Source organism: Hyperoodon ampullatus, assembly GCF_949752795.1.
Source record: "Hyperoodon ampullatus genome assembly, chromosome: 15".
NCBI classification, from domain to species: domain Eukaryota; kingdom Metazoa; phylum Chordata; class Mammalia; order Artiodactyla; family Ziphiidae; genus Hyperoodon; species Hyperoodon ampullatus.
In genome coordinates, this window is record NC_136928.1 from 17,388,693 (window position 1) to 17,406,299 (window position 17,607).

The 17,607-nt window shown below is 45.9% G+C and overlaps 1 long non-coding RNA gene across 3 annotated transcripts in view; it reads left to right on the top strand.

Annotated features, from left to right (window-relative positions):
* Nucleotides 1–739: 739 nt before the first annotated feature.
* The window catches only part of LOC307064647, a 33,658-nt gene continuing 16,790 nt past the window's right edge, over nt 740–17,607 (top strand). For 2 of the 3 annotated variants that reach the window (XR_013811301.1, XR_013811302.1), the window contains exons 1-3: nt 740–1,291; nt 10,313–10,409; nt 11,861–11,977. This is a non-coding gene — a long non-coding RNA (uncharacterized lncRNA). Of the gene's footprint in view, nt 1,292–3,423; nt 3,509–10,312; nt 10,410–11,860; nt 11,978–17,607 lie in introns of all 3 variants that reach the window. The other variant, XR_013811300.1, reaches the window with a different exon arrangement.

A 17,607-nucleotide genomic window follows, 5' to 3' on the forward strand; every position in this document is an offset into this window, starting at 1 on the left:
CATATAGAATGTGGGGCATAATATAGGACAACTGTCCTGAATTTTTCAATGTTGTGAAAATAGAAACAGAAACAAAAAGAATGCTCTTCAGGAAAAGATGTAAGATACTAAAAGACAGGGCTTCCCTGGTGGCGCAGTGGTTGAGAGTCCGCCTGCCCATGCAGGGGACACGGGTTTGTGCCCCGGTCTGGGAAGATCCCACATGCCGCGGAGCGGCTGGGCCCGTGAGCCATGGCCGCTGAGCCTGCGCGTCCGGAGCCTGTGCTCCGCAACAGGAGAGGCCACAACAGTGAGAGGCCCGCGTAGAGCAAAAAAAAAAAAAAGATAAGATACTAAAAGACATAATCAAAGGCAATGTGTGAACCTTGATTTGACCCTAGATTGAAAAAGTAAAACAATTAAAAAAAACAATTTTGGTCAACTGGGGAAATTTGAATGTGGATATATGAAAGTGATACTCTGATTATATAGGAGAACACTCATTCTTAGCAAATGTGTGATCTTTAGGGATGAACTGTCATGGTGTCTGGAACTTATTTTCAAATGGTAGAGCAAGAAAGTATATATATATATATACATATATATATATATGTATATATATATATATATATATATATATATTTTTTTTTTTTTTTGCGGTACACGGGCCTCTCACTGTTGTGGCCTCTCCCGTTGCGGAGCACAGTCTCCGCACGTGCAGGCTCAGCGGCCACGGCCCACGGGCCCAGCCCCTCTGCGGCATGTGGGATCTTCCCGGACCAGGGCATGAACCCGCATCTCCTGCATCGGCAGGCGGACTCTCAACCACTGCGCCACCAGGGAAGCCCTGAGTATATAATTTTGAAAAGCTCCTCCCACCCAAGGAGTTTCTTCAGACCCCGAGGAAAAGTCTCTAGTTGGGAGGGGAGATGTTTTCCCGTACATGTATTGAGCACCTCATATGTAACAGGTGCAAGTCACCATTCAAAGCGTCCTTTATGTGTGTCATTTAATCCTTAATGATGATAACACACACTTGTATAGAACTTCCTCTGTGCCAGACTCTGTTCTAATTAGTTTACATACATTCACCCATTTAAATCCTCATCACGAAGTGTATGAAGTTGGTAATATAATGATCTTCCTTTTGCAGGTGACCACTGAACCTTAAAGGAGGAACAAACATAGTGCCCTAGGGCCTAGGGCTGATCTCAATATTCATAAACCAGGACAGGACAATCATCTTCTCTTGACAGATGAGGAAGATGGGGTTCTAACAGGCTAAGGAAAACTGCCCACAGTCACAGAACAAGTAAGTAGCACACTTGGAAATCAAACTCACGTCTGATTTGTTCCAGAGCCCCCATTCTTTCCATTTTGCTGCTTTGCCTCCCAGAGACGTTTTTGCTTTGTCATAAACCGCAGAGCAGAGCGTGGCACTTTTAACGAAGGAAGAGTTTGCCAAATGAAAAGCAGATTAATGAGATATTTGGGATGCTTTGCAGTAAATAAATCTCAGAATTCTCATGTTCTCCCACTCACATCGTTAAAGCCATAACAGTAACAATTACCTCAGCCTGGTTGAGGCCGTGTGGGAGTGTCTGTCGCCCTGGGAAGACACTGGGGACCCACAAAACTTTCCTTGAGCTGACTGAGCCATAGGTCAGAAATTGGATATATCAGAGGTTGGCTTTCCCCGTCAGAGCCTCGTCTTGCCCCTCCTGTTTCTGGCTGTGTCTTGAAACGCGGTTACCTGAGGAGAGGAATAGAGCTTAAAATTGGGTCAACATTAAGAATATTAGAAATGTCAATGTCAACCTGTTCTCCGAGACTTAGAGCACCATTTGAACACGATTGCCCAAGACTTGAGTAGAGTCTATCTTTTTTCTTTTTAATAATAGATAATCTTAGCTATTCCCTGGGAATTAAAAAATACCTCTTTGAAACTGAGAGGCCAGAGCAGAAATGTAATTATTTCTATATGATACACAACTGAATTTAAAGCCAGATGCTCACATTTATATTCAAGAGGAATGTGTGTCTACTTAACGCTGGTGTTGAGGGTCTGGGGGATGTGAAGACAAGCAAGTCCCGGGCCCTTTGTCTAAGAGCTAGGAATCTACTAAGGGAAATGGGGTGTAAGCTGTAATAATCTGTGCTGCGAGGGGAAACATAGCATTTACTGCCCATCCGCCACAGGCCAGGCATTGTGTCCAGTACTTTATACAAGGCCATGGCAAGATGGATGTATTAGCCCCATTTCTAGGGGAGGAAAGCAAGACTCAGAATAAGTTGTCCTGGGCCAACAGCACTTTATGAATATGGCTGAGATTCAGACTCAGGTGACTCTAATGACAGACCTGCACTCTTTCCCCTAGGATTTACTGTTAATTAGGCAGGATCCACTTAATGGTCTAACGTATTAGGTATCCTTCATGGGATTTAAAGATTCACGAAATTAGCTCACCGAGTTGCATAACGTTTTGAGATGACAATTTTTGACCTGGGGTATTTTTTTTTCTTTTTTTTTTTTTTTTTTGTGGTATGCGGGCCTCTCACTGTTGTGACCTCTCCCGTTGCGGAGCACAGGCTCCGGACGTGCAAGCTCAGTGGCCATGGCTCACGGGCCCAGCCGCTCCGCGGCATGTGGGATCTTCCCGGACCGGGGCACGAACCCGTGTCCCCTGCATCGGCAGGCGTACTCTCAACCACTGCGCCACCGGGGAAGCCCCTGACCTGGGGTATTTTGAGGAGTCTTGGGCGAATCAAATAATTTTCAGCTTTTTCCAAGGAATGTACAAAACAGAAAACTTTACCCATTTCTTGTGCTTTTATGTTGGTGGGGTGAGGCTTATGGATGGTCTTTGGGTGAGGGATAGAAGAGGTCTGGATAACCCAGATAGCTCCATTACTTGGTGAGAAATAATGGTTTTGAAGTCTGACTTGGCTACTTTAAAGTGGCTGTATCAGCTCAGTAGGAGTTAGCAGTTTGATGTGGCTACCAAAAAGCCAGTCTTAAGAGAAGTATCTCTGGTGGGGGAGGTAAGAACCCCACTCTGCTTTGCCTTGGTCAGACCTTAGTTGGAATACTGTGTTAAGTTCTGGGGACTGTAGACTAAGATAAATATAAAGCAACTAGGACACACATTCAGGAGAAAGTTTGGATCACAATGTGGAAATGAAATCTGGACGTTTAGGGAAATAGGGCTGTGCAGCTGAAGAAAAGACTTGAAGGGCTGAGATAACAGTCTTCAAATATTAGAAGGATTGTCTTGTGGAAGAGGAATGTTGATTTTTTTTTCTCTGTGGCCCTAAAAGATGCAACCAGAAGCCACAGGCTCTGGGGAAGTGGATTTGTCCTTACAAGGAAGAATTTTTTGTTCTATCTGCCTAAATCTGTTTTATCTGCCTAAATATGTTGAGTTTTTGTTGTTGTTGTTTTAGAAAGTGGTGGATTCCCAGTCCCTGAAGGTCCTAGGACAGGTGCCAAGTAATTACTTGGTGGAGCCATGGCAGAGGAAATTCAAAGGTACCGTGGATTGGATTTCACAAACATCAAAGTCCTTCCCAACCCTGAGCATCTCAGTACCTGTGGACTGTCCTTCCAGGCTTTGCCTCCACCTTTGTCACTAGGGTTGGGGTATGTTTTGGGGGGATGGATAGATGGATGGGTGACGGGGAATAGGACGAATGTACAATGGCAAAGCAGTTACTTGGTCCATTCAAATTTGGTCTGCCATTTTTAAATTTTGCCTTTCCTATATACTCATTTGCTTGCCCTAAACTCTGGGCACCTGGAGGCCTTTGCTGTAACTGCTTGTGATCCTCAACATCGTACCCCATCTCATGCAATTGGGTTCTTATAAATGTTATTTGACAGTGATTTTTATCAGGTATCAAGTATTGTCAGGCTCCAATAGTAAGCGAATCTAACTTTGCTGTATGTACAAACGCTAGGTTTGTAAAGCTTGTGGCTGCCTCCCCTCTCTGGGGAAAGACAGAAGCTGAATTCTTTTCCAAATTTCAGTGAGATGGAAATTTTGGGACACCCATGAGACAGAGAACCAGTCAAAGGGCTTCACACTTAAAAGTAGCCTTAAAAATTACCCATGTGCCAGTTGCACTACTCCCAGCTCCCTGTCAGGTAGCAATCTTCAACTGTTTTGAAAGATCTCTAGCTCTTTTTATCCAATTAAGGACTGCAAGTGATTGACAGAAGGTTTTTGCTCATAGTCTACAGCTGAACTCTTGTGTCAGCAGTAAATATTCCAGCAGAAGGAGTGGGGGTTTGATCATTTTACTGCTTTCTGCAGGGCAGACTCTGTGGGCTCATGGCAACATCTAATCTTCAGTGACCCCAGTTGTCACACCCAGGAGTAGGTTTCTCTCTAATCCTTTTCAGAGCTATGAACAGCAGGGAAACATGATTTATAGACCAAGAGGCATTTTCATCATGGGATTTGTGAGCATTTCATATCGCTTTCCTCATTATGGATACACTGCCCATCCTTTGGAAGAGACACTAAGGTGTTGGTCAGATCCTGTTAACCTCATTTACTTCCATGAATTCATGTCAAGTGTATTATGTTCATGGAGGAGATTTTCAAAACCCTACCAAATGGGTTTAGAGGAAGATGGGGCTAACTTCAGATGACTTCTTTAGGCCAGAGGTTTTCCTAGGCACCAGTAATCATCTGATTCTGCTTTCTAGGGCTGCTTCCCTTACTTACAATTCATACATAGAAGCTAAGTCCTTGATGCAAAGGTGTTCTTTACAGCTGTGGGTTTTACCTCAATCTCTGGGCTCCTTTAAAAATAAACTTCGAATATTCTTCTCAACCCTAGTTATTTGAACTCTCTGAGTCTCAGCTCAGTTTATTAACCTGATTAATTTGCAGTGGATCTCTATGTCTTATGTCCTTAATACATTGCTTCACACAGGGGCACCAGCTCAGGAAGATTTTGTCTGTTGCAAATTTATGAGGAAGTTGAATATTTATTTTTGGTACTTTTTCACCACCTCCCCAACATCTACCTCCTGATCAGATACCATTTCTTCTTCTTCTTCCTGTCTCTACATTTCCAATGCCATTAAAAAATGGCCCAATTCTCAGCCTGTTTTCCCCTAGTCCTTGCTAAAACAGTGGCTGATGATGGTTTAAGTTAAGGCACCACTTCTCATGAGGTTACTTGTATTTTAATAAAAATCTTTGAAGGGTAAACATTCAAAGTCCTGATTCTCTATGGTTAAATTTTAGGCAGTGTAAAAAATAGTTTTAGATGGAGACGAAGGGAGTTGGGTGGATTACACAGGACATGGGATGAACAGGGCTGTCACTTGTTTTGTTTTTTGCGGTACGCGGGCCTCTCACTGTTGTGGCCTCTCCCGTTGCGGAGCACAGGCTCCGGACGTGCAGGCCCAGCGGCCATGGCTCACGGGCCCAGCGGCTCCGCGGCATGTGGGATGCTCCCAGACCGGGGCACGAACCTGTGTCCCCTGCATCGGCAGGCGGACTCCCAACCACTGCGCCACCAGGGAAGCCCGAGGGCTGTCACTTTTGTTCAGTTACATGAACATGGTGACAGGCAAGCATAAATGCAGAGATGGCATTCCTGTGCTGGTATGGGGAAAAGGAAGAGAGGCCACTGGTCAGGACATTGTTTTGCCTAGGGAGGAAGAAGATCCAGTACTTTGGTAATTTATTTAAGCTTTTGGGTTTTTTTTTGCGGGATAGAGGAGCAAGTAGGGGAGCTCATACTTGAAGCCGAATCCGGCCTCCGTACCCTGACACTGAATTAAATCTCAAGACAGAGTTGTGGGTGAAGTAGAAAAGAATAGCTTTATTGCTTTGCCAGGCAAAGGGGGCTAGAGCAGGCGATTGCCCTCAAAACTCTGTGTCCCTGACCTGGAGAGGGTAGTGAGGAGTTTTATAGTAATCGTTCAAAGAGGAAGGCATGGTCAGCTCATGGACATTTCTCTGATTGGTTGGTGGTGAGGTAAGTGGGTGTCAGCATCATCAACCTTAGGGTTCCAAGTGGTTCTGGGGTCTGTGTGTTTGTGGGTAGCACACCATTAACTTCTCCCACCTAGTGGGGGTTTCAGTATCTGCAAAACAGCTCAAAGATATTGTTACGTGTATCCCTTAAGGGGGAACCAAGACTCTGCCCCAAGGCTGCACTAGTGTTTCTTTTGACTATTCCTCCCTTGTCTCGCATCCCCTCCCTTCTCTAATTAGCAACTGTTTGAACCTGCTCCTTGGAACTCAGGGAAGGTCATGGAGGCTGAATGAAGCCTATTTCCTGTAATCAAGAAATGGGGGACACCGATACAGGCTTTGTGCCCAGGAGCCCACAGGGTCCTGCTAGGGATCATACTCAGTGCAAGGAGATGTGGAAAATGCAGAGATAAGGAATCACGGCCTCTACTTTCCAAGGGCTCCTACTCTATGTTGTGGGGGAAATCAGACACATTCATTAAGAGTCTGCCCGATTGAAAACTGGACAGGGACATGTAAAAGTATGAGATTAGATCATTCCCTAACACCATACACAAAAATAAGCTCAAAATGGATTAAAGACCTAAATGTAAGGCCAGAAACTATCAAACTCTTAGAGGAAAACATAGGTAGAACACTCTATGACATAAATCACAGCAAGATCCTTTTGGACCCACCTCCTAGAGAAATGGAAATAAAAACAAAGATAAACAAATGGGACCTAATGAAACTTCAAAGCTTTTGCACAGCAAAGGAAACCATAAACAAGACCAAAAGACAACCCTCAGAATGGGAGAAAATATTTGCAAATGAAGCAACTGACAAAGGATTAATCTCCAAAATTTATAAACAGCTCATGCAGCTCAATAGCAAAAAAACAACCCAATCCAAAAATGGGCAGAAGACTTAAATAGGCATTTCTCCAAAGAAGATATACAGACTGCCAACAAACACATGAAAGAATGCTCAACATCATTAATCATTAGAGAAATGCAAATCAAAACTACAATGAGATATCATCTCACACCAGTCAGAATGGCCATCATCAAGAAATCTAGAAACAACAAATGCTGGAGAGGGTGTGGAGAAAAGGGAACACTCTTGCACTGCTGGTGGGAATGTGAATTGGTACAGCCACTATGGAGAACAGTATGGAGGTTCCTTAAAAAACTAAAAATAGAACTACCATATGACCCAGCAATCCCACTACTAGGCATATACCCTGAGAAAACCATAATTCAAAAAGAGACATGTACCAAAATGTTCATTGCAGCTCTATTCACAATAGCCCGGAGCTGGAAACAACCTAAGTGTCCATCATCGGATGAATGGATAAAGAAGATGTGGCACATATATACAATGGAATATTACTCAGCCATAAAAAGAAATGAAACTGAGCTATTTGTAATGAGGTGGATAGACCTAGAGTCTGTCATACAGAGTGAAGTAAGTCAGAAAGAGAAAGACAAATACCATATGCTAACACATATATATGGAATTTAAAAAAAAAAAAATGTCATGAAGAACCTAGGGGTAAAACGGGAATAAAGACACAGACCTACTTGAGAATGGACTTGAGGATATGGGGAAGGGGAAGGGTAAGCTGTGACAAAGGGAAAGAGAGGCATGGACATATATACACTACCAAACGTAAGGTAGATAGATAGTGGGAAGCAGCCGCAGAGCACAGGGAGATCAGCTCGGTGCTTTGTGACCGCCTGGAGGGGTGGGATGGGGAGGGTGGGAGGGAGGGAGATGCATGAGGGAGGGGATGTGGGAACAGATGTATATGTATGACTGATTCACTTTGTTATAAAGCAGAAACTAATAAAAAAAAAAAAAGAAAAAAAAAGTCTGTCCGATTGAAGGATGTGAAAAGAGTTATCACAGAGGTACAACTAACATGCTGGGAAAATGTGTGGTCCATTCTCACTGGGATATCTGGAAGGGCTTCCTGTAGAAAGTGGGATTTTAATTGAACTTAAAAACAATTTGTACTTTGAAAAATTATACTCTTGAAAGAAATGAGTTGAGCAAGTGCCTGTCCTCTGATGGAGGGAGGGAAGTCTGGCCTAGTTGAGGCGGGAAGGTGAGTGTTACGCTTAGTGTGGAAAACTCGGCAGGGTCTTCAGCCCTACGGGGCTTTGAACGTTCGGTTGACTATTTTTGGTTTTATTCTTCTCGCATTGGGAAGCCATTTAAGATTTAAGCAGGGGAATAATATTCTTCAAGAAAATAACTGTGACCAGGATGAATTGAAGGGAGGGAGAAACGACATACTCATTTATCTACAATTTGGGGAAGAGAGGAAGATTATCTCTAATTCATTAGATGTGCATTGTATCAGCAGGAGGGAAATAAGCAGCATATCTTGATACATAAATCCTCCTCCCATATATGCATTCTTTTTCACCAGGGAGCAAGTATTTGGCAGCCAAGTTATCTTTAAAGTAATAATAAGAAAGCTGTTTGGAATAAATGTTTCAGAACCATTTGTTACTTTGCACAGACCTATGAGCAAATAGGATTGAGCTAAAGCATTTACAGTGGTATGTGGTTCTGCAGGGGCCGCCACCCTATTATATATACTTTTATCTTGGCTAAACTCCAGCTGTTGCCACTGCTATTAGTCAAAGAACTGAAGTGTCAACGAGCTAATCAAAATAGCAAAGTGGGAGTCGAGTTTTTCCGCCTGTTTCCTAAAGTCTTAGGAAGATTGTTTCCTTTTTATTCCTTATATTCAGAACATAAAAGCCTCCCAGACATCTAATCTTTACTAGGTCAAACATTTCAAAAGGCAGTGGGATTATTTTCCAGTTGCTTTTCAGTTTAAGGCAAGTGTTTTAGGGGCTTCCAAAGCCTCCCTCCTGAATCAATTTATGAAAACAAAAACAAAAACAAAAAATGAAGGAAAGGCATTATTAACCCAACTACATTGTCTTGGTGTAAAAATCCTAACATATAGCATAGTGGGAAAAGGTTCTGAATCATGACCTAAGAGATGTGAGTTCTAGACCCAGTTTTGTGAGTGCATAGCTTGGTGGTTTTGTCAAGTCTCCTATTTGACAGGGAGGGATTAGAATTTTTCTGTATGGTTTCTGTACTATTCAGTAGTATTGTTCACAATTACTTTTGCCTAAGGAGTTTAGAAAATGGAGAGACACATGATAATGTTGCAGGAAGAGGGACCTCTTCCAGGGCCCAAGAGTGGGCTCTTGTCTACCACTCAGAAAAGAATTTTCTGAGGAGACACACGTGCTGACAAAGCAACAGACTTTATTGGGAAGGGGTGTCCGGGCGCAGAGCAGCAGGGGAAGGGAACCCAGGAGAACTGCTCTGCCATGTGGCTCGCAGTCTCAGGTTTTATGGCAATGGGGTTAGTTTCTGGGTTGTCTCCGGCCAGTCATTCTGACTCAGGATCCTTTCTGGTGGTGCACACATTGCTCAGCTAAGATAGGTTCCAGCGAGAAGGATTCTGGGAGGTTGGTAGGACATATGGACAGGAGTCTCCTCTCTCCTTTTGACCTTTCCCTAATTCTTGCGGTTGGTGGTAGTTGGTTAGTTCCGCGTTCCTTACCAGGACCTCCTGTTTTAAGATAACTTGTGCAAGTGGTTACTATCGGGCCTGGTCAGGGCAGGCAGTTTTGGGCAGTGGTTTCCCTAAAAATAAGATTGTGGTCAACAATTTTGGGTGAAAGTGATGTGTGTTACTTTTGGGCCAGAACTCACACTGCCAGTGTGAGACTCCAGAATTCTTTCTCTCTACAAAGATGACTGAGAGAGGTGGCTTTGTCAAGCTGGGGGCAGGAATAAGGAAAATGAAGAGCAGAACTCCTAGGCAGCCCATGATGGGCATGTACAAGGAGCGGGAAATGAACCTTTGTTGTTTTAAACCACTGAGATTTGGAGGAATTATTCAAGCTTATTCCTTTTTCTTTGTTTGTTTGTTTCTTTTGCAATATGCGGGCCTCTCACTGATGTGAGAGGAAGATAATAACAATGACAAGTAGCAAAAGCTCTGAAATGGAGACTATACTCCATTATAGCCAATTAATGGGAGTGGGAAGCTCGGGCTCACTGTCCAGGACATAGAAATAAAAGGTGAGGATGTTCTGAGGCATCTCTTGGATCTCTATAAGCCTTCATCATTTCTGCTGAGTAGGGTTGACAGATAAAATATAGGCTGTTCAGTTAAATATGAATGTCAGAAAAACAACGAGTACATTTTGAAGATAAGTATGCCCCAAATAGTACATAGGATCTACTTATACTAAAAGTGATGACTTACTATTCATGTGAAGTTCAAGTTTAACTGGGTATCCTGTATTTTTATTTAGTAAAGGTGACAGCCCTACTGATGATCCACAATGGAGGCAGTTCAGGAACGGTACATGCTGGCTCTCGGACAGTCAGAAATGGCTTCAGCAGATCCAGGTACAGTATGAAATTCTTTTTGGATGTAGCTCAGAAGCCATGGCCAGCCCTTGACTGCAAGTACTGCCTCGGGTTTCCCTGGGGTGGGGTAAACCTTCCTCTTAATGGCCTTTTGGTAAGTCTGGAAGACCATATCCAAGGGGAGCCCCAAAGTCAGTTTCATCCTCACAACCATGTCTCCAATTCCTGGAATTGGCTGCATGTGACTCACAAGAGCTGAGGAGGTTTGTGAAAATTGGGAGTGTCATAGCTTGAACCCTGTGTAGGTAAAGTTTCGGTGTTCTGAGAGTTTTAACAGGAGCAATGTGAAAGACTCCAGGTCCCCAGGTAGAAAGAAATAATCCTGTTCTACTTCTGTGTATGTGACAAGTCTCGAATAGTTCAGAGAGCAAGTATCTGGTCTTAGAAAGACTGATCCAAGCTTGGATGTTTCTGGTGACAAGGCAAGGTCGTGAGTTTGAAGTTGACCTTTTATGGTTGAGGAGACAATAAGGTGGTCAGAAGGTCAATCATGGAGGAGACCTTGGCTTCATCCATTGTGCAGGCTTGTATATGTGGTTCTATGTAGATTGTGTTTCAAAGGTGGAGCTTGTTTACAACTATGAACATTCTCCGATGTGCTTTTTGGACCTTCATTCCCAGAGCGAGAGCAGTGCCGAGGCTCTAGAAATGCCCTGGATATTCTGAGCTGTCAGTGGCATTTCCCAGGTACTGATCCCTTGGTGCCGCTCCTTGAAATGTCCAAAGGGATTATCATGTGTCTTGTGGCGGGTCCTAGCATTGTGAAAGGAAGCTGCTGCCCCTGGCTCAGAGGATTTCGGCTGTGGTGGGAGGAGTAGTAGTACTACGACTATAGATTGTATCACAGCATATCTCTTCCATCTTGAGAGTGGGGTTGGGGGGTTATGAAGGGGGACTTTTATTGTACTTTTATACATTGTACCCTTGAAACTAATTCAATTTTTTAAAATTAATTAATTTATTTTGGGCTGCATTGGGTCTTTGTTGCTGCTAGCGGGCGTTCTCTAGTTGCAGGGAGTGGGGGCTACTCTTCACTGTGGTGCACGGGCTTCTCATTGCAGTGGCTTCTCTTGTTGCGGAGCACGGGCTCTAGGCACGCAGGCTTCCGTAGTTGTGGCACGTGGGCTCGGTAGATGTGGCACACGGGCTCTAGAGCGCAGGCTCAGTAGTTGTGGCGCGCGGGCTTAGTTACTCCGTGGCACGTGGGATCTTCCCAGACCAGGGCTCGAACCCATGTCCCCTGCATTCGCAGGCATATTCTTAACCACTGCTCCACCAGGGAAGCCCAATAATTCAGTTTTTTATAAAGAGAAGATTCCTAATATTATTCCAAAATTTTAAAAATATGTAGTTGGATAACACTATGAAAAATTAACTGATATATTCTTTTATTATTTCTCTTTGCTCCCTGGATTTTTCTCCCCATCCAGTCAGCTAGGCACTGTGAGTTCACTGCATTAGGAAGGTAAAGACTCAGCAGAAATGAGGGAGAAAAAAAGAAAATTCTCAGCTTTGGAATGTTCACAGTGGAGGCCACAGTAGAACAGGTGAGAATTCTGTGAACAAAAAATAAATGTCGTCTCAGATGTAAAAAAGTATTCTCTGCACTGAGAGGCAACAGAGGGAGGGAGGGAAGGACTGAAGGAGAGAGATCAGTGTGGCCAGGGACCTGGAGACTGTGCTTGAGGACGATATGCCCAGGAAGAGAATCAGAATCTGGAGAAGATTCAGCCTGCACGTGATCATTGCCTCCAGCCAGCACCCTCATCTCAGACGTTGGGAAATTCAGAGAGAGAGTGGGAGTACGTTAGGAGGGCCACGCGCAAAGTCTGTGTGGCAGGGGTTGTGGCCATTCCCTATTTGTGAGGAGTCCCCAGCAATTTGCAGGCCTCTTCTGGAAAATGCTGGCGGACGTCTCTCTAGTGCTTATGTGAAAGCTTGTTCACAAACCTTGAAAGATACAGATGTAGATGACAGATAGATGCATAGATAGAAAAATGTAATTAAATAAAAGCTCCAGGAAAGGTTTGGAAAATGCCCTTTATTGCATAAGACGTTTCTATTGTCATACGATGTTAGACTGAGTGCCGGTCCCTTCATCCTCCTTCAGACCACGGCATTCTGTCTGCTACTATCCCGAGGGTCCTTTCTTCTCCCTGGAAGGGATAAAACAAATGAGGTAGAACAGGAAGAGACAAGAAGCACTCCAAGCTCTGCTGGTCAGGGTTACCCTCCAGCGTTGCCTTAATGCTCAGAGCCACACACACCACAGTGAGCTTGGCTCCAGATCAACTACCACGCAATGAAGGTTCTGGAACATTTCCATATCTCGGGGGACCTCATTTCCACGTGACTCTCTTTTATATTCCCCTTTGTCACAGAAGGCTAGGTCCAGTGGTCAGGGTGAGATCTCGGCTCAGGCCCAAGGCTCTCAGACCTCAAAGTTGTGGTCCTGCAAGGGCCCCTGTCCTCTCTTCAGACCACTCCTGGCTCTCTCTGCCGAGAAGGAGCTGCTGGCAGTACGTCCTCTAAGAGTTGAGGTCCATCGTGCAGACCCTGAGAAAACTCCTAGGAAAAGGCTCCACCTTCTTGTTTAAGTCAACAGAGGTCAATGCCTTTATTAGTGCTGGGTGTGTCCCATTTGATGCAACTGCAGAGCCATTAGGTCAACCAGCACATGTGTGCGGCCCCTTCCCTTAGACTCCTCTGGGCCCTCGTGACATAGGCTCAGAAGACTGCCAGCCTCAAGCCTTACCTCTTCCAAGGCCACACCGTCTCCAGGATCTTCTGTCCCATGAATCTTAGTTGCTTTGTGGAACTCAAAAGAGAGAAAAGACCCTGCCTGCGGGGTCTCTTTGGGCTGGGGCCTTCTAGCTTCTCTTCCTCGTCCTCCTCGTCCTCCTCGTCCTCCTCATCCTCCTCGTCCTCCTCGTCCTCAGAGGTGGTCTCGGGTTCCACACTGCCCTCCTCCTCAGGGGTGCTCTCGAATTCCACATTGCCCATCCACTGGGCCATGTTGAGATGAAAGACACGGCAGCTGAAGCCCTCCAGGACGCCGCCCTTCACGTGCTGCTGGAGGATCTCCAAGGTGGGGAAGACCCGGCAGCAGGCCATGCACCTGAAGCCGGTCTCCATGGTCACCATGCAGTCCGGTGTCTTGGCCCTGGGTGTCTCCTGGACTGCAGGTGACCCTGATGGGCTGCCTGGCTCTGCCCTTTCCTCATTCTCTTTCTCCTCCCCAGTGGGCTCACTGTCAGACAGGAGGCTTTCGGTGAACACATCAGAGGGGTAAGTGCCTACTGTGCACGCATCCTCAGGAAGGGTCACTTCTTCTATTGTCAGCTGCTTTTCAGGCAACTCCAAGGGTTTCTTTGTCTTCCAGGAGACAGCGACACCCTTGTTCACTTGGACCTGCATGTAGTATATTTTCATGCCCCTTTCCTCTTTGTCTGGGTGCAGATCGTTCTTACAGGGTGAAGAGGGTGAGGAGGAGACACAGTGTGATGGGGGAGCGGTCTCTCCTTCTTCCTGAACCTGGTCTAGGGGTGCTGTAGGCTGGGCAGTGTCTCGATATGATCTCCGGATTCCTGAAAAAGGAAATTAAAAACATAATAACATGCATGGGCCATGCCGGAAGCTGAGGGAGCAGGTGTGGTAGACGAGAGAGGGACATTTGCATGACGTAGCTATGTCGTGAGCTTGGTGTCTGTTGGTCGTAGGACGGAGCGGTGTATCTGGTGTCATCTGTGGGCTTTTCATGTGCGTGGGGGGGAAACTGGAGCGGTGTCTGTATACAGGGGTGTGGAGTATGGTGTTGAGGGCTGTGGTATGTGAGGGATGCGGCTGGATGCGTGTACGACGAGGAGTGTGAGTTTGGGTATATCTGTGGTGCATTACTTGTGGAATGTGGCTGTGGTGCTTGGGGTTTCTGTGTGCACTGAGAAGGGCTGTGCCTGGAGGGCGGATGTATGTGTGAGCTGTGTGCACCTGAGCTGGATGGTCCTGCTCTCAGGCTGGAGGTCTATGATGCAGAACTCTGTCCTTCTCTGGAAGCCAAGGCAAAGACAAAGCCTACATTTTCCTCTGAAGATGCTTAATCTGGTCCCTCTTTCCTCCACCTCAAGCCCAGACCTTTCCGGCCCCTGCTCCTTGACTTCCCCACCATGGTAGTACCAGGATTCACACACACCCCCAGACTCAGCTGGCATCCACGCCCTCGGAACAGCTCAGCCATCCTGCCCAGGCTCCTCCACAGAGCCCTCATCACGTCTGATGACCCTGGGTTTCCTCTCAGCCTCCCTGGGATCTGTGTGCCTCCTGCCTCACAGCCAAGCACCCCCTCACCTGAGGAGCCCCGCGCCCTTACCAGCGTAGATGAGCTTGCGCGGAGTAGAAGTACAGGAGAAGTATGTAGAGGCAGAGGAGACCTCCCCTGCCCCTGGGCTGCAGCCTTGGGCCACCACAGTGGATCCAAGGTGAGGGGGATCCTCTTGTGACTTCGAGATTCCTGAGGGAGGAATGAAAGGCTCAGGGTGGGTTCATCAGTCCTCTGTCCAGAGGTATTTACCGAGTGTCTGGCACGTGTCATGTGCAGTGAATACACACAGTTGAGAGTGTGGTTCCCAGTGGATACTGCAGTATTTAATTCAAATCAGTACTTACTCTGTCACTGTCTTGTTGGTAATGTAGGCCTCGGTGGTGACTGTGCGTATGTGGGAAGAGTGAGTGATGTGTATCAGTTAAGTCTGTGTTAAGTGTAGGGTTGGCATGGGGAATACGGTGCAGATGTGTCTTATCTGTGTCTGTGGCCTTTGTGTGCATGGTTTCTGTTCACAAGTCAGGAATTCTGGGACATGTAACTTTTCCTCATTACATGGTGTGGCTTGTATTTATGGTGTGTGTTCATCCATTCATTCATTCACCAAGATTCATTAAGCAGCTACTCCTGTGTATCTGGCACTCTTCCATTGTTCTAGTCTCTGGTAATGCTGCACATTCTAGTAGGGGAAGACACAGACTAAACAAAAATACAATAAATATATAATACCGGAGCTGGTGGTAAGTATATAAGGGTTGCCAGACTAAGCAAGGAAAAATACAGGGCACCCAGTTAAATTTCAGTTTCAGATAAACCCAGGATAATTTTTTAGTTTAAGTATTCCCATGCAGTATTTGGTTTTACTTATTTTTAGTGTAAGTATGGCCCATACAATATTTGGGACGTACTGATACTGAAAAATTACTTGTTGTTTATCTGGAGTTCAAATTGAACTGGATAGCCCATATTTTATCTGGCAACCCTGACATGGGTTAGTGAGAATGTGGTTTACTGTGGTTTGTACAAAGCGGGTCTGGCATTACTCAAGAATGTGTTATAAGTGTGGTGTGTATGACACGTGACTGGTTCTTATAGAGGTTTTTAGAGATGGCTGAAGTTAGCTGTGTTTGTGCGAGAGTTGAGGAGACACATATATATAGTGTGTGTGTCTATATATATATCTCATCTCCAGCGTTTGGTGTTGGAGGAGAGGATTGTGATACAGGTGGGTTGTATGAGAACGTAGTACAGAAGGGATGCATGTATATACCTCCATGTGCCGTGTGTGGTTTAATAAGGAAGTTATATGTGGGGTGTGTGATATTTTTGCTGTATCAGAGTGTACATGGGTGTATGAGTTACTGTCTCATAAAACACCCGTAACAAGAATTCTGTATACACTCTTACATACACCGAGTGTCATCTAGGTCCAGGCAGGGTGACAAGAACTTTACCACGCAGACTTTATATCTGGTAAGCACTCTACCCCCATTCATCCTGCTCTTCTCTGCACTACCACACACACACACACACACACACACACTCACACACACACACACACACACACACAGGAACATAGAGCAAAATATTCTGAATGGTCAGGGGCAGTCATTGCCTTCCCCAGCCTGTCCCAGCCACTGCCTGAAAATCTGCCTGCTGTCTAGAGCTCCATTCCCAGGGCCCATCCTACAGTCTCCAGGGCCCTGGGCCTGGTAGGAGCTTCTGGGCTCTAATCTGGGGCAGAGGCCTCTAGCTGGAGCTCTGGGGTGACCACCCCTCTCCCAGGGCAAGCTACTCGCCTACATTTAATGCACGCAGGCACCCCGTGGCCTGTGGCTCTCAGAGCTCCCCGCAGGACACTGAGACCATTTCTCACCCCTGCCCACGGCGGTCTCAGTCTCTGGAAAACCCTTCCCTTCCCTTGATCTCCTTTGGGAAATTCTTCCTGTTGAAGGAATAAAACCTCCTTGCTTTCAATATGACACCATCCCTAGGCAAACTATCTTCTTTCGAAGTGCATTCCACTTGTCAAGATATTTTTCAACAGGGCCTTCAACTCATGGGGCTTCTCTTTCCACTTTGGTAAAAGAGGCCAAGCAACTCATGGGTCTCTCTCAGCATCCTTGCATCCTTCACATCCCCCACCTCATGACCCCAGGGAAAGATCCAAGAGAAAGAGAGAAATCGGGGACTGAGAAAAGCTGCACCTCTAGGTCTGTGCAAGCAGGATGCAGCCTGCTGTGAGTCCGACAAAGCTCCAGGCCCGGCTGCCCCAGGAGAGAGTCCTCAGACCAGCGGAGCTGACCTCCCATCTCCCAGGGGCATCTGGCCGTTCTGTGCCATCTCACACCACAGGGACCCTCCGGATGGATACGGCAGCATCAGTGAGACAAGGTCTCTCGCTCCCTGCTTCACAGGTGACACGTTCTCAGTCCCCCCCCTTCCTAGAGAAGGTTCAGTTTGGCAGAAACCCATGTGCCCCAGACAAGTTGCCCCCCACATACCTCCTCCGTTCTCGGCAGTTTCCTGGGACTCTTCATTTTCCAGATGTTTCCTCTTTTGTCGCCGTTTCATGGTACCAACTAGAAGTCTCCCGTAGAAGATGCCTCAAGAGATGTCCAACTCCTCCTCTTCCCAACAGGTTGGCCCTTCTTGGCTCTTGGGCAATCCGTTGAAATGATTCAATACAAATAAAAATAGTCAAGTCTCCTAAATGGCTGAAAAACTTGTACCACTTAGTGAACCAGCAGTACTGCCTAGTGCTCACCAGGGCTGTTAAGTTTCCAAGGTTGCCAGGCTCACAGCAGGATTCTGTGACCTCAATGATGACATCAGAGCATTCTGTGGACCTAGGTTCAG